Here is a 16,207-nt window from a genome sequence, read left to right on the forward strand (position 1 = left end):
AAACTCATCTACCCAAACAACATAGTTTAGAAGAAAACAACTTAAACTCTGATCCTACACCGATAAACTGACCATTTATCAAGACCTCAATTACCATTTAACATTTGTCATCTGCTTGAATATTTGGTTCCTTCCAGACTTGACAGAACCAATTCCCAGGTACTGACATCATTAGTAGTCAACTTGTGTTATCTGTTTAAACACGATGCTCAGCCCAGGATCGCTGTGTCTGTAGGGACCGTTTTATTCAAACTCAGACTGCCACTGACTTCCAGGTCTGGCCTCACAAACAAACGCTTGCTTGGTCTGTTCTGTTATCACAAACTGCTTCCAAGTCCACAAATCATCCAAATTAAAACAAGAAGAAATGAAAACAACAAACAATAAGTCAGCCAAGTATTTTTCAAGCTGGATAATCTCCAGGCATCTCTCATCTAAACATGAGAAACTTCCAGAAAGGTTAAAATAAGAAAAAAAACAGAGAGTGTATCTTCACATCAGAATTTCAGTACCTTCTGAAGCAACATTAATTTCAGCTTATTCTGTCTTTTTCCATATCATATTTGTTGCATGAGCTTGGCCAAAGCTCCTCGGGTGGCCACTCATGCCATCTTATGACACAGTTTCCTCCTTCATTTGAAACCATTTCAGCCCATGGAAGATCTCAGATAATAGTTAGATGATGGAAGTTGAACATTAATATTTTACCATTGTCATGACAAGACTGAAGTTAACATGTTACATCAACAAACTTAAAATGTGTTCTTCAAAGAAATGTGGACTACAAACAGCTTCCCCTAATTTCCTCACAGAAAAAGATTCACAGTTCAATGTTCATAACTGAAGGTTAATGCTGAATAGCTGAGAGGGAATACTGACTACAAGTTGCTGCATCAGGAAGCAAGATTAAGTATACTAAGAAAATGCTGACAAACTGTGACAGTTCAAACTAAAACGAGACTAAATTATCTATTAGTCAGCATGACCGCTCAGTGGATAGCATTGCTGCCTCATAGTGCCAGGGACTCTGGTTCGATTCCAGCCTCGGGCAACTGTGTGTGTGGAGTTTGCACATTCCCCCAGTGTCTGTATGGGTTTCCTCTCACAACCCAAAGATGTGCAGGTTGGTGAATTGGCAATGCTAAATTGCCCACAGTGCAAGGACTGTAACAAGCATTACCTTGGACAAACATGCAGAAAACTAGCCACCAGATACATGGTTTGGCCACATTTAGAATACAGTGTACAGTTCTGGTCGCCATATTACCAAAAGGATGTGGACATTTTGGAGACGGTGCAGAGAAGGCTTACGAGGATGTTGCCTGGTATGGAAGGTGCTTACTATGAAGAAAGGTTGAGTAGGTTAGGTTTATTTTCATTAGAAAAAAGGAGATTGAGGGGGGACCTGATTGAGGTTTACAAAATCATGAAGGATGGATAGAGACAAGCTTTTTCCCAGGGTGAAGGATTCAATAACGAGGGGTCACGCTTTCAAGGTGAGAGATGGAAAGTTTAAGAGGGATATACGCGGTAAGTACTTCACACAGAGGGTGGTGGGCATTTGGAATGCGTTGCCAGCAGAGGTGGTAGAGGCAGGCACAGTAGATTCATTTAAGATGCATCTGGAAAAATGCACGAGTAGGTGGGGAGCAGAGGTATACAGATGCTTAGGAAGTGACCGACAGATTTAGGCAGTATATTTGGATCGGATTAGGCTTGGAGGGCCGAAGGGCCTGTTCCTAGGCTGCAAATGTTCTTTGTTTGTTTCTTTATGAACATCAACTAACCACAAAACGAGGGGACCCTCTCTCACTAGTGTCCTTACATATAGATGAGGAGGGACACCACTTCGACTGGGACAACACATCCATCCTAGGACAAGCCAAAGAGAGAGACGCACGAGAATTCCTAACTCCAACCGGAACTCTATCAACAAACACATCGAGCTAGACCCTATTTACCACCCCCTGAGAAAAAGAACAGGAAATGACATCACCAACCCAAAGAAACCCAAACATATAAACAGAAAGCAGGAATGATCAACAGTGCTTTACCTGGAGGCCCACTGAAATGTTACCTAGTTGGTGACGAAACATCTGGAAATGAACCTTCCAGCTCAGCGAGCACACCTACATGCATTGCCCATAGTGTTCAGGGATGTGCAGATTAGGTGCATTAATCAGGGGAAAATACAGGATAATGGGTTGGGGGAACAGACCTCAGTAGGTTACTCTTCGGAGGGTCGGTGTGGATTTGTTGGGCCGAAGGGCCAGTTTCCACATTGTAGGGATTCTATGATTCTAATGCATAAATGAAGTGTCATTAAGGGATTATTTAGCCAAGAACTCCAAATATTATGCACTTTTCAGAGATAACTCTAAAACATCCACATTACAAAGCATGCTTTTAATGTTGTTTGTCTATTGTGCTCTGGAACTAAACTGGGAAAACCTGTTGGTCAAATCTCAAAGTGAGTCTTTAAATCTTCTGAACTTCAGAGCTCAGTATCTGAAATGCTATGAATTCTAAAGAGACAGTCAATCTGGGGTAATTAAACACTTCTTTCTGCAAAGACCCACCTTCTTTTTTCAGCTAGTATCAGCATAACTCAATTCTAACTTCGTCCAATACCAATGCATGTAATTTCAGGAATGGTCACAGTACACGTTGCAACAATATACAAACCATTATTTGTTTGCCATTCCATTGACAGAGCTTCCCCACAGTTGTCACCAGGATTGAAGGCGGTGAGAACATTTACTTGGGAAAATTGTTCAAGGATTTGCGTCAAGGCACTTTGTACCGAGAAAGACACTCTCAACTACTCTAGTCAGAAGTACACACATAGATGGTGTCAGGGTAGCCCAATCAATAAAAGATCAATTGAATAATGTATTGAAGAGTCTCCAGTGGACTGTCACACCTGTAAGGGTCACTTTTCGCACTCTCCGACTTCATAACTACACCAGTAAAGTGGCTCTGCAATATTCCTTATGAATTAACTTTTGTGGCATGTTACTTTTTGTTTTCATTAAGGATATTTTCCCTTCAGGTGTTATTACACTTCATCATCTTAAGAATTGGGAATAAGGGAAACAAACCATAGTTTCTAAACATTGAAATTCATTCCAGTTATTTTCCAGCCCTGGTCTTTTGCTGAATCTCTTCATTACTATTATTTATCCTCAACTGATGGCAGTCTCTTGCTGTTTCAAGTTCCACCAGACCTAATCACCTAAACTAGTTTGATTCATTAGTGCTGCACAAATGGAGTGTCACTAGTGGATGAAACATTTAACAGAGAACCCATCCAGTTACTAGTTCATAAGGAAATACAAGACTATAAGGCCCTGCTTGAATAAGGCACTTATCCTGGAGTCCTGGCCACATTCCAACTTTCAACATTTGCAAAGTAATATATCTGGTCCATCTGCTGTGTGTGGGATCGTACATTAAAAAAACTGGACAAGCGATCTCACTTTAAACAAGTCAATCATTGTAATGCGTACATCTTGCAAACGTGACAAGTCACAAAAATGATTTAAGTTCTTTCATTCTCTAAGCTTTTACAAAAGGGCTGGCACGTGAAAACGTGTACTTTCTAAATCAACCACAATTTCAGTTAGGAGGTGGTGAAGACTGCAGATGCTGGAGATCTGAGTCAAGAGGGTGTTGTTCGAAAAGCATAGCAGGTCAGGCAGCAACCGAGGAGAGTTGACGTTTCGGGCATAAACCCTTCGTCAAGAATGAGGTTTGTGGGTTGGGGCAGAGCGATAAATGGGAGGGGGGTGGGGTTGGGGACAGGTAGCTGGGAAGGCGATAAGTGGATGAAGGTGAGGGAGATGGTGCTAGGTCAGAGGGGGGAGTGACCAACGGGTCCAGAGGGCGGTGCCGAGTTGGAGGCTTGGGACTGGGATAATGTGGGGGGGGGGGGGGAAATGAAGAAGCTGTTGAAATCCGCATTTATCCCATGAGGTTGCAGGGTCCCAAGGCGGAATATGAGGTGTTCTTCCTCCAGGCATCAGGTGGTAATGGTTTGGTAGTGGAGGAGGCCCAGGACCTGTATGTCCTTGATGGGAGTGAGAGGGGGAGTTGAAGTATTCAGCCACAGGGCAGTGGGGTTGGTGGGTGCGAGTGTTCCAGAGATGTTCTCTGAAATGATCTGCAAGGAGGCATCCTGTCTCCCCGATGTATAGGACACCACATCGGGTGCAACGGATGCAGCAGATGACATTGGTAGAGGTGCAGGTAAATTTATGACGGATGTGGAAGGATCCCCTGGACCGAGGTGAGGGGAGTGTTGTGGGCACTGGTTTTGCACTTCCTATGGTGGCAGGAGTGGGGTGAGAGCTGTTGGGGGACGTGGACCTGATGAAGGAGTCGCGGAGGGAATGGATTTTCTGGAACACTGATAGGGGTGGGGAGGGATATATATCTCTGGTGGTGGGGTCCATTTTGGAGGTGGTGGAAATGTCAGAGGATGATGTGATGTATGCGGAGGTTGGTGAGGTGGAAGGTGAGAAGACCAGGGTGGTTCTGTCCTTGTTGCATTGGGAGGGGTGGGGTTCAAGGGTGGTGGGGTAGGAAATGGAGGAGATGCGCTGGAGAGCATCATCAACCATGGGGGAAGGGAAGTTGCGATCATGAAAGGAGGAGGCCATCTGGGACTTTTCTGAGGTGGAATTGGTCATCCTGGGAACCCAATGTCAGTTAGTTTCAGTTTTGGTTTAGATATTTCTCATCAACCTGTTCAGAGATGCAATGACATACCTCTGGAGTGGTTGGGACTTGAACCAGGGTCTATCTGGCTCAGAAATAGGGACTCTACCACAGTGCTACAAGAACCCTCTAGCTTTTGTTTAATGGGGTATAACAGAACGTCCAGCACCTCAATGCAATTACACATACAATTAACATTCCAAAAGCTCAAGGCATGCAGAGATACATCACAAGCTGCAAAATGCTGGGTTTATTTCCTCTGATTCTCTAGTAGTTGTCTCTCACAAACAGCTTCACGTCCTTAAATGCCCTGTTATTTTTAAAGCCTGACTGAAGTTTTACATGAATCGCTGATTAAATCTACCACAGAATGTTGCAGCTTATAATTAATACCGAACATAACCTTTTATCCATCTGATAATTGTATCTGAAATGTCAATTCATCTCGCTTGCCACACAAGGAGGCAATCTGAACTGCTGTGTCCCCTTCTTGTGGCTCAAGTTTGATTTTTAATTTTTTAAAAATATTCCCTTATCTCTCTCAAGCAATGTTTTCTTCACTTGTCTACTTCTCTTCCGCTGTTTATTTTGATTCAAGTCCACTCTATTTCATGGTCATTCCTCTTTTACAATCCTTAAATCTCATTGGTTCTATGAAGGCACACTGTTGATGCCTGGTTCACTAAGGTCCCAGACACCCTCTTTCCTTCACTGTCATTAAATTGCTCTATCAGCAAATTGCAGCACAAATTTTATTCAAATCAAAAAGGGCAGAGGAAATTTCCACCAGAATGTCATGTGAAAAGGCCTGCATCAGCAAGATGCAGACTGTTTTGTCTAAAATCACAGGGGATTAACCAAAAATTCATTTTGACACAAGCATCAAAACCAGTTAATAGCAAATTTTCACGAAGTCGGTGATTGGGGCCAAAGGGAACATTTGGGTTTTTGCCAATTCCTGGTCATTCACTTTGGGAAGAAAGCAATCAATTACTTTCTCTATTAGATGCATATGTCAAGATTTCACTCTGAAATTATTTCATTCAAAAAAAAAACTTATGCCAACCTCAAAATCATAGATTAAAAACAAAATATTTGCTGGTGCAGGAAATCTGAAATAGAGACAGACAACTCAGCTGCATCTGTGGAGAAAGGAAGAGTTAACTTTGAGTCTGCTATAGAAAATGCAGAAGCTGGTATTAAAGCAATATATTCACACTAAACGACAGAAAATCTATGTACATTGGTATACACTCAAGTATCCTCCAGAGGTCAAGTCTCAGTTTTGGCATGTTTCATTTGTGAGACCTTTTGAATATATTCTACCTTTAAGTTTCTACAAATTGAAAGAATAGCTCTCTGGAAGAACCCAGTTTCTGCCACTCAGATGCCATGACTTACAGCTCATGAACTGGCCGAAAGAAAGCCAAGACTGGGGAAAGGCAAAACAAAGACTCCATTATTTTCATTAAGATTAATTTATTGCTTCAATCCTCAAGTAGTTCTGATGATAAATGCAGCAGTGGGGTACAGTTAAATGCAAATGTAGCCCAGAATGCTCTGGTGAACTAGCTGATTTTAATTACAGCAATACAAATCCCCTCTCCTATATAAACTTTTAAGGAAATTTATTTGTTTGTGAGAGCAGCAAAGCATGATCTTGTTAACTCAAGCTGACAATAAGATCAGCTCTCATTCTTACACTCACCAGTGAGTACAGAGCAAACTTGTTCAACGTTCCCTCACAGGGCAACTCTTTCTTATAGGGAATCTGCCTCAGGAACGTTCTCGGAAGTACTTCCAAAGCAAGTACATCTCTCCTCAAGTAATGACCAAACCTTTATTGTCCAGATGCAGTGTCATCAATGCCCAATAGAGTTGCAGCAAGACCACCCCCACTTTTATATTAGATGCCTTCTGATTATTTGCTGTACCTGTCTAGATTTGTTTTTGATTGAACAGGAAGAACATATACTGATAAATCTGTACAGACTGAACAACTATTTTTCTAGTTAAGAGTTAATAAAAGCAGCTAAAGATATGAACACCTGTAATTCTACGTTCTTGCACAGGAATTCAGGTGAAGAGAAAGTTGGCAAAAATTAAGCTCACACCATCATTTGTAGAAACTTAAAGGTAGAATATATTCAAAAGGTCTCACAAATGAAACATGAACCTATAAAATGTTTACATCAAACTAACAGCTAGGAGTACTCAATTAACTGCCCGAGAGAAAGAACTTGGAGGATAAACAATACCACAAGTTCTGACTTTACACTGTACAAGCAACAGAGCTGGAAGCCAAAATTTATCTAAACAGCCACAAAATATAAATGCAGGTCAAACAGAGATCAAAGTTGTAACTTAAGTGACTACTTCTTCACTAACCCACCCCCACTTCCCTTCAAAGATAATTCAACTTGGCAGAGAGTGTGCTTCCTTCAAAGTGCATTGCACATGCGCCACAAGTTATTAATAATATTCAGTTTTAGTGGTCTCAGGAATAAAACACTTCACAAGACTCCAGTTTGCTATCTTGCTTTAGAAAGGAGACAGAAAAAAAAAGGGAGAAGGGGAGAAAGGAAGAGGTAACAGTGGCACAAAATATTCGCCATCTTTTGCCTTCAGGATAACATTCAGCTGTTACGAGGGGGGGGGCAGGGGGGCAGGAGGGCAGGACCCCTAAATTCAGCTGCCCATTATATTTAGTACCTTTCTTTTAATAACTACACTGATGCACCTGCTTATAAAAGGTTAGCACTGCCCTTTTCTTGAAATAAACAGGTCAGGCTCCTGCTAAACATTGAGAAGAGATCGCTGAAAGACATGCCACAGAGCAGTACGAATGTTTAAACCTAGCAAGATAGCAGAACATCACTCTTCATTACAGTGGGGTAGAAATTTCCTGGCGATAGAGCTGGTTAAATCTAATAACCACAGGTTACACCAACAGCCCTGTTAATTAGCCAAGAAAGACTGTATTTGTCCCTTAAGCGACCAGCAGCTTCAATTCATTAAGGTAATTCAAATTCCAGAAAAACCCTCCTAATTCCATCATAGTCTCAGTCCCTGAGCTGCTGCATTTCAGATATCATACCTGTACATATTCAGCTGGTTATCTGCTTTAATCAACAACAGCTTAAGAAACAGATTCTACTTCCCTTGATTCGATCAAATAATGCTAGAGATTAATTAGTGTTTGCATTTTTATATAATGCTTAAAACGGATGCGTTGAGATCATTAATAGATTATTTTATGTATCACAACAAGTGCATTCCTTTCCATCTCTGGCTGTCATCAGGCTTCCTGGTCGAAATAAATGAGTACGCGAGCTTCAACAGGAAGCTTTTGTCATGGTTTGAAAATGTAATATTCTAGGCAGACCTGAATTTTTAATAAACGGTAGGAAGGAGAGTGTCATTGAAAAGTTTGAAAAGAAAAGCTCTTGCTGCTAATAATTCTGCAACTTGGAGTCATCATGAAATGTCAATAAATGCTCATGTGGGAAATTTGATTGTACATTTTTTGAGCATGTGAACACATCAATCAATCGAGGAAGTGCAATTATAGCATTTCCCTCTTCACTGATGATGGCACTAGGAGAACTACAGCATCAACAGCTTTTACTAGTAGGTTCTGCCGCACACAGGGTCGGTGGGTTCACTACTCATCCAATCCATCTCAGTGTCATGAGTCACAGCGCACAGAATCAGACCTCTTTGGTCCAAACTGTCCTTGCCAAACATAATCCCAAACTAAACTCGTTCCACCTGCCTGCTCCTGGCCCTGATCCCGCCAAACCTTTCCTATGCATATACTTATCCAAATGTCTTTTAAACGATGTAATTGTACCCATATCCCCCACTGCCTCAGGAAGTTCATCCCACATGCGAACCATCCTGTGTTTAAAAAAGAAATTGCCCCTTGTGTCTTTTGTAAATCTCTCTCCTCTCACCTTAAGAATGTGCCCCCTAGCCTTGAAATCCGCCATCCTAGGGAACAGACAACTACCATTAACCCTTTCCATACCCCCTCATTATTTTACAAACTAGTGGAAGGTCACCTCAGTGAAAAAAGTCCCAGGCTATCCAGTCTTCCTTTAGAACTCAAATATTCCGTACTCGGCAACAGGGAGAAAGTGAGGACTGCAGATGCTGGAGATCAGAGTCAATGTGTGGTGCTAGAAAAGCACAGCAGATCAGGCAGCATTCGAGGAGCAGGAGAGTCGACATTTCGGGCATAAGCCTTTTATCAGGAATGTCATATGTGGAAACATATTGGTAAATGCCTTCTGGACTCTCTCCAGCTTAATCATCTCCTTTCTTTAACTGTAGCTGGGATCAAAGTCACAATTCTGATCCCTACAGCCAACTGCAGATGTCCATCCATCCCCACAATACTGCTGGTGCTGTGGACGATGAAGATGACAAATGAAACATGATCAAGAATGGAAACTAATTCATTTTGATTGTTATTACCATAAACATCTTTAAACACCAATTACCTTCAGCTTCATTCTTACTTGATGAAACATGCCCAAAATTAGTCAGCTGGTGTCATAATTTTCCAATTCCCATAGCATCATTCTCGTTCTCCATCAGAGCTGAACATCTCAATGACCAGAATTCTGCAAGTACTTCAGTTATTGATAATATGCAGTAATAATACAAAAATCAATGGAGTTGTATTCACTCAAATTGATTCACAAAGGCACCAAGACGCAGTAAAAGGTTGCTGGAAATCTGGATTACAAACTTTTCTTTGCAATGGAAATGCAGAAACTTTGACAATAGCCCCATTAAAATATTAACTCTGGACACTCGCTAAAGGGTGTTTTACTGGATACATGTAGGGTTCTGGTTTATAAGTGGTTCGAATCACCCCCAGATCCCTGGTTCTAGACACTGGCCATATTTAGGGAATGTAAAATGAAGAAGGCAGTAGACAGGTGTTTCAGAGCAAAAGAATCTTTGCACTAATTTACAATACAAAAAGCTAAGTATGACATAAGAAATATAGGCAAATGCAATAAACAGGGAAATTGACACCTAACTATACAGAGCTCAGTAATGCTATGCAATACATTGTTCGCTAGCTTTAATTACAGAATCTTTAATCAGGTTTCCTACCTTTGGAGTCCCATGCACTGTCAACAGCTGCCTTCCCAACACGGCTCACTAGGTCGGAACTTTGGGATCTCGGGAATTTCAGCTCGCCGCGGAGGAAACCACAGTTTTAAAGTGCGCCCGGTTTGTAGTTATACCTGATGGTCTCTTCTGAAGTTAATTGGCTTTCCGATGATTAGAGTATATGTGGTTGGATTTTGATTGAGGTTGAATGTCCAGTATGTCTACAGCCCCTATACTGTTTGGAAGAACACAGCAAGCTAGGCAGCATCAGGTAGTGGAGAAGTCAACGTTTTGGGTATTAACCCTTCTTGAAGGATCAAAAAGTTGACTTCTTCACCTCCTGATGCTGCCTGGCTTGCTGTGTTCTTCCAGCCTCCTGCTTGTTTACCTTGGATTCCAGCATCTGCAGTTTTTTTGGTCCCATATTGTGTGCACTGGGTAGCCCAAACTGTAAAAGTTAAAGCTAATTTTATTTGATTGTCCTCTTAGAGTGTAGATGTAACTCCAGGCAGCCATCTCAATTCTGCACGGTCTGTTGTGTATTCTCCACAGAACTCATTGAAGCTTTCATTTAGTTTTTACAAGTTTTGAAAAAGTCCAGGGTTTTGTCCAGCATTTTAGATATTGGGGATTTTTACTCAATTCTACATGCAGAAGTAGTGATAGTAAAGATAACAAAAAGTAAAAGGAAATCACTGATTTTGAGAATCTGATTCACAGACCTGATGACCTCAGAGTTTGTTCAGGATCACCTTAGTGAACAAGGTTTGAAAAAAATCTATCTATCTATCTATCTATACACATGCTACTCTGGGAGTTAGACAATTCAAATAGAAAATAAAGTGCAAGGTATTTAGCCTGTAAAACTGCAAACAGTGCCATGAATTTAAACAGGAACTGTAGAATGAGAAATGAGATCAGATTATGAGTCACTGGTCAGTTCTTTCACCATATATCAAAATAATGGTTGGAAATGCAATACTTTTGCTTCATGGCTTCTATCAGTGTAAAGATTACTTTCCTTAAAGACAGGATAGGAAGATACTGACCATCCAATAAAACTCTATTTCTTACTGCAATGTGCAACAGCTTACCCTTCTTACTTCATTTAGCTTCTGTTTGCCCTCTGCTGAAAGTGTGATTAACTACATAGAGTCCTGGTTTCAATCACATAACTTGCGAAGCAAATATAAATGTAAGTATTAAATATGCTCGATCTTAAGTGTAGAGACCAAAACCTCGAGCCTGTTATTTAGTCTAAATGTTTCCTTACCTACTATGCATTCATAACCAGAATACAACATTGATCATTTTGCCTGTAATTCACACTTTTACACCATCTGAGGAAAAGTGTGAAGTCAGAGAAACAAAATTGCTCCAAGCAGCAATTTGAATCAAGCTAGTTTCTTGCTGAGAAACAGGCTGGAAACAGTCACCTTACTTCTGGCTGCAGAATCAAATTAGCATGACACATGTAAGATAATCCCTTTGAAGTTTGGTTTTGCTAGATTTGTGTTCAAGTGTGACAGGGAAATAAACATGGACTCGTGTCCAGACTGTAAAACAAGCTACAAATTAAGAGACAGTATAGTACAATGGATGAAAGGGAGTACTGCAGATGCCGGAGATTAGAGACAAAACTGTGGTGCTGGAAAAGCACAGCCAGTGAGGTAGCATCTGAGGAGCAGGAATGAGGCTGGGAACATCGGGGGGGGGGGGTAAATGGGACGTGAGGGGCTGGGGGTGGGGGGGAAGGAGCTGAGAGTGCAATAGGTGGATGGAGGTGGGGGTAAAGGTGATAGGTCACAGGGGAGGGTTGAGCGGATAGGTGGGAAGGAAGGTTGGAACTGGGGAGTGTGGAGGAAGGGAGAATGAGTAAACTGGTGAAATCTACATTGATGCCATGCGGTTGGAGGGTCCCGAAGCAGAAGATGAGGCTTTATTCCTCCAGGCGTCAGGTCATAAGGGACTGATGACGGAGGAGGCCCAGAACTACAGTCCACCACTTACAGTCAAAGTCACTTCATCGAAGTTCTCTAACTTTTTGCAGCATCAAATTCCCATTTTGCTATGTTATTATATATATATATATATATATAAAAGTTGGATCATTCATATAAAAGTTGGATCATTCAGAATTCTTGGCACGAAAAGAGATTGTCTACATTGGAACAGTAATTACACCCAGTTTTTTTTTATTCCTTCACGAGATGTGGCCATGACTATCTCGTCTAACATTTATTGCCCAGAGGATAGTTAGGAGCATCCGGAGTAGCAGGTAGGCCAGAGTAGGCCAAGGACAGGACTTTCCCTTTCCCAAAAAGGATATTAATGAACTAGCTGGGTTCTTATGACAATTGACAAGGTTGCCATTAGACCAGCTCTTTGTTTTAAACAAATTCAAATTTCAATCCAGAACAATGGATTCTGGATTGCTATTACCATTTCACCACAGTCTTGATTGAAGTGATCTCTCGGGGAAATGAAGGGATGTGGGGAGGAGAAGGTGGGCTTGGTTAAATTGAATTAAATCATTAAGTGACTTTGACTGTTAATGGTAGACTGTAGTTCATTGTACTATACTGACTCAATTTGTAGCTTGTTTAGCAATCTGAACACAAGTCCATTTTTAGTTCCCTGTAGCACCTGAACTGGCTCCACAGGCCAAGTGGTCTACAGCTATTCCCACCTTTCATATTCTTATGAAACACTGCAGGTTTTCTCAAGGACTTAAGAGCTATATATCATACATTTTCTAAGTTCTTTCTTTAACAGCTTATGGCAACGATGAGACAAATTTCATCCTCAATACCACTAAGTGACTATACAGATAACCGGAACCATTCTGCCACGGGGATGGAGAACTCAAAACTCCTAACTTTTAAGCTCCTCTAGTGCATAGCTTAGTTGTTACTGCCAGAGGTGAAGCAGCTAACCTACTTGCCTTTCACCAGGTTTGGAGCAAATCAACGAATCAATTACCCTCACATAAACATTTTAAAACTACTGAGCTTGCACATGCCATAATTGTTTTTGTGAGGCCATACTGAAGTACTGCTTTAGAATAAGATCAGCTAGTATTTAGAGAAAAGGTTAAATTGAAGTGGGGGAGGGGAAAGAAAACAGCATACTGAAGGGCGGAGGAGAAAGGAGTGGATTGAAACTTGGCCACAGATTGCCTCCTTCTGGGATAAGCTTGTTGTCTACAATTCTGTATGTTACATCTACGTCAAACGTTTGTACATAGGTAAGGTGTTGGTCCAACTTTAATATTATGCGCAGAAAGCACAACCCTGACATAATTCAATGGTCTTTGGCACCAAGTCAAAGGAGCTGTGAAGACAACTGACGTGGGAAGTGAAACTGTTGCTGTAGAGGGTGCTCTTCAATCATCAGATCAAAGTTGTCTTTATGACTAGATTCTCTCCAGTATGGAAACAGTCCCTTCGGCCCAACAAGTACACACCGACCCTCCAAAGAGTATCCCACCCAGACCCATTCCCCTACCCCACATTTACCCCTGACTAATGCACATGACACTATGGCCAATTCACCTGACCTGCACATCTTTGGATTGTGGGAGGAAACTGGAGCACCCGGAGAAAACCCACACAGACATGGGGAGAATGTGCAAACTCCACACAGACAGTCGCTCGAGGTGGGAATGGAACATGGGTCCCTGGTGCTGTGAGGCAGCAGTGCTAACCACTGAGCAACCGTGCCGCCCTAATGATAACTCATACAACCTCCATTATCCTCTACAAACATTCGTTTCAGATGCATGGCTTTGTATGCTCAGGTATAAGAATACTGGACATTTGTTTGGATCTAGAGTGACAGAGTAGATGAATGTAAAGAATACAATGCCTGGAAAAACCAAGGTTAAGAGAATAAGCAGGACTCCAGGATTCAAACAGAAACATGATAAGAACATTTACTGTACAAATTTCAATAAAACAAATATAACCAATAACTAAATAAGCAGACTGTACAAGAAAAATAATGATTCTAAACAATACAAGATGCTAGTTTCAACCAATCCAACAGTCTTAATCCAGTTTTGTCTTTACATTATGCCTTCCACACCCATTCATCCTCCAGAAGCCAGTTCCTTTTACATAGCAAAGGTATTGCTGACCATCACATGCCACAGTCCACTCAGACGTAGGTGCAATATTATTCCTCAGCTGCACTCCTCCACTCTACAGAATTACCCAACACTAAACAACACCCATTTCCATTCTCTATACACACAGCGAATGGAGGTCTTTGTTTAAGCACAATAGACTATGTTTTTTGGCAGCTGTTCAGAGAACAGTTCCATGCCCAAGCAGTTATCGGTATATAATTCCTCAAATCCATTACAATCTCCCGGCTTATTTACTCCTAGGAACATCTCAACAGGATCACAGATTCACCTATTCAGGGTCACCGAACCCAAAATGTTAACTCTGTTTTCTTTTCAGAGATGCTGCCATATCTGTTGAGATTTTCCAGCAATTTCTGTTTTTATCACAGATTCAAGCAGTGTTTATAAGTCAACAAAGATAATGAACAAAAAGAAAGTAAAAAATCTCCAACTCAGTTCAAAGTGAAACCAAATGGCTACATTTTTAATCTTCAATATAATCCACATGTTATAACATAATATTCCAAAATGAAACCAAATATTTTCAATAATGCATCTTGCTTATTACCCAAAACAGAAGTTCAGCGAGAGCTTGAAAACAAAGACATTGCAATAATTTACATGGAACCAATGTGCCACTGACTCAAATTACAATAATTAGCGTCTAGATTAGTGTGGTGCTGGAAAAGCACAGCAGGTCAGGCAACATACGAGGAGCAGGAAAATCGACATTTCAGGCAAAAGCCCTTCATCAGGAATGCCATGTACAAAATACATGTACAAAACATTTTCTTAATTGACCATGATTTCATCTTTCAAATGCAGCTGAGATAATGTGGCCAAAGAATCTTTGTAACAAATGGTTTCTACACTGCCAACACCAAGAGGAATCATTGAGCATATAAACATGATTTCCACCACACGGCTGAAAAATGGGACATTTGTCCATTATCAGGCACACTAAATAAAAACAAACAAAATAGAATATTTTCTTCCATTGGATTAAATTCTGAGGCTCTTTTTACATTATGCAGAGTCTATGATAACTTTTCATGTTTACATACCATATCTTGGTCGATGTTTTTCAAATTTGCATCAGCACTCAGTGAATTATGGACCTAGCAACCTCTCATAGTTCTTCACTATTTAAAAATGTTAAACTCAATTTTTTGTGTTAATTTGACTCAATCTTATTAATCTCAAAGTACCCGCACTCCATATTCAGTACTAAGGACCATTCTCTACATGCCTCATTTACTAAATGTTCTGAAAAATTAATTCACATTTGTCCAACTATGCAACGGTTTCCAACATCCATTTGCTAACTTGTTCATGGAGTTGCCCCACTGATCATCTAAGTGGATTCCACAAATAGTTTGACGACAAACAAATCTCATGAACTTTGCACAGCATAATCAGAAAATAAATGAGGACTGTAGCCCAATAAAAGATGTTAGGAAGGTGACCAACATGGATTGTGTGGAGAAGGGATTTAATGAGAACACGGCAGCAAAAGAGTACAGGAATATCAGAGGATGGTGCTGATGCAGGAGAAGGTAGTACTGTGAATAGTGGGATAAAAGGATGGGGTGGGGAAATGCATAATAAATTGGGAGGAACATGGAGCTTGGTTGGAGTTGTCTGAATGGAGGAAGTAGCAGAGAAAAGGTTGAAGCCATGAGACATTGAAACATGAGCGATGCTTTGGGAAGCCACTGTCCTGTTGGCAGATAGGTGGACCTTACTGCACATATTCAATTCTTCAAAGAGTTGGATAACTTTAGTTCAAATTAAGGACGGTGGTTGGGAAACACTGAAAATAACTGAAATGAGAGCCGAAATCACTGGAGACGCTCAACAAGTCTGTGAGGAGAAAGCATGAGTCAACATTGTAACCCTTCAGCTGACCCGGAGTTTCCCCACCAAATTTGTTTTTGTTTCCGATTTCCAGCATCTACACGTCTTGCTTTTATTGTACTGGAATAGTTGGGTGTGTAGAGGACAATGGCATGAACAAGATATTAGGAACTTCAGGATGGAAATAGCAATGGGGTAAAAGTATAAGCAAGGGATCAGAGGCGTAAGTTGGGCTCAAATAGGGTGTCAAAATTGCAAAGAGTCTGGTTCTCTGAGGCTAAGGAGGCAGTTCTTGGCTCCACCCAACAGATGATAGTTTCTGTCTTTGTAATGCTTAATGGAAGATATTACATCTCATTCAACTTAAGTGGG

General features: G+C 41.0%; 1 protein-coding gene across 2 annotated transcripts in view; it reads right to left on the minus strand.

The window, feature by feature from the left end:
* shq1 (SHQ1, H/ACA ribonucleoprotein assembly factor) overlaps window positions 1-16,207 on the minus strand; it is a 141,110-nt gene that overhangs the window by 51,120 nt on the left and 73,783 nt on the right. The window lies entirely within an intron of this gene.

Source organism: Chiloscyllium plagiosum, unplaced genomic scaffold (assembly GCF_037043375.1).
Source record: "Chiloscyllium plagiosum isolate Xiang-an unplaced genomic scaffold, Cpla_swu_hap1 HiC_scaffold_14, whole genome shotgun sequence".
NCBI lineage: Eukaryota > Metazoa > Chordata > Chondrichthyes > Orectolobiformes > Hemiscylliidae > Chiloscyllium > Chiloscyllium plagiosum.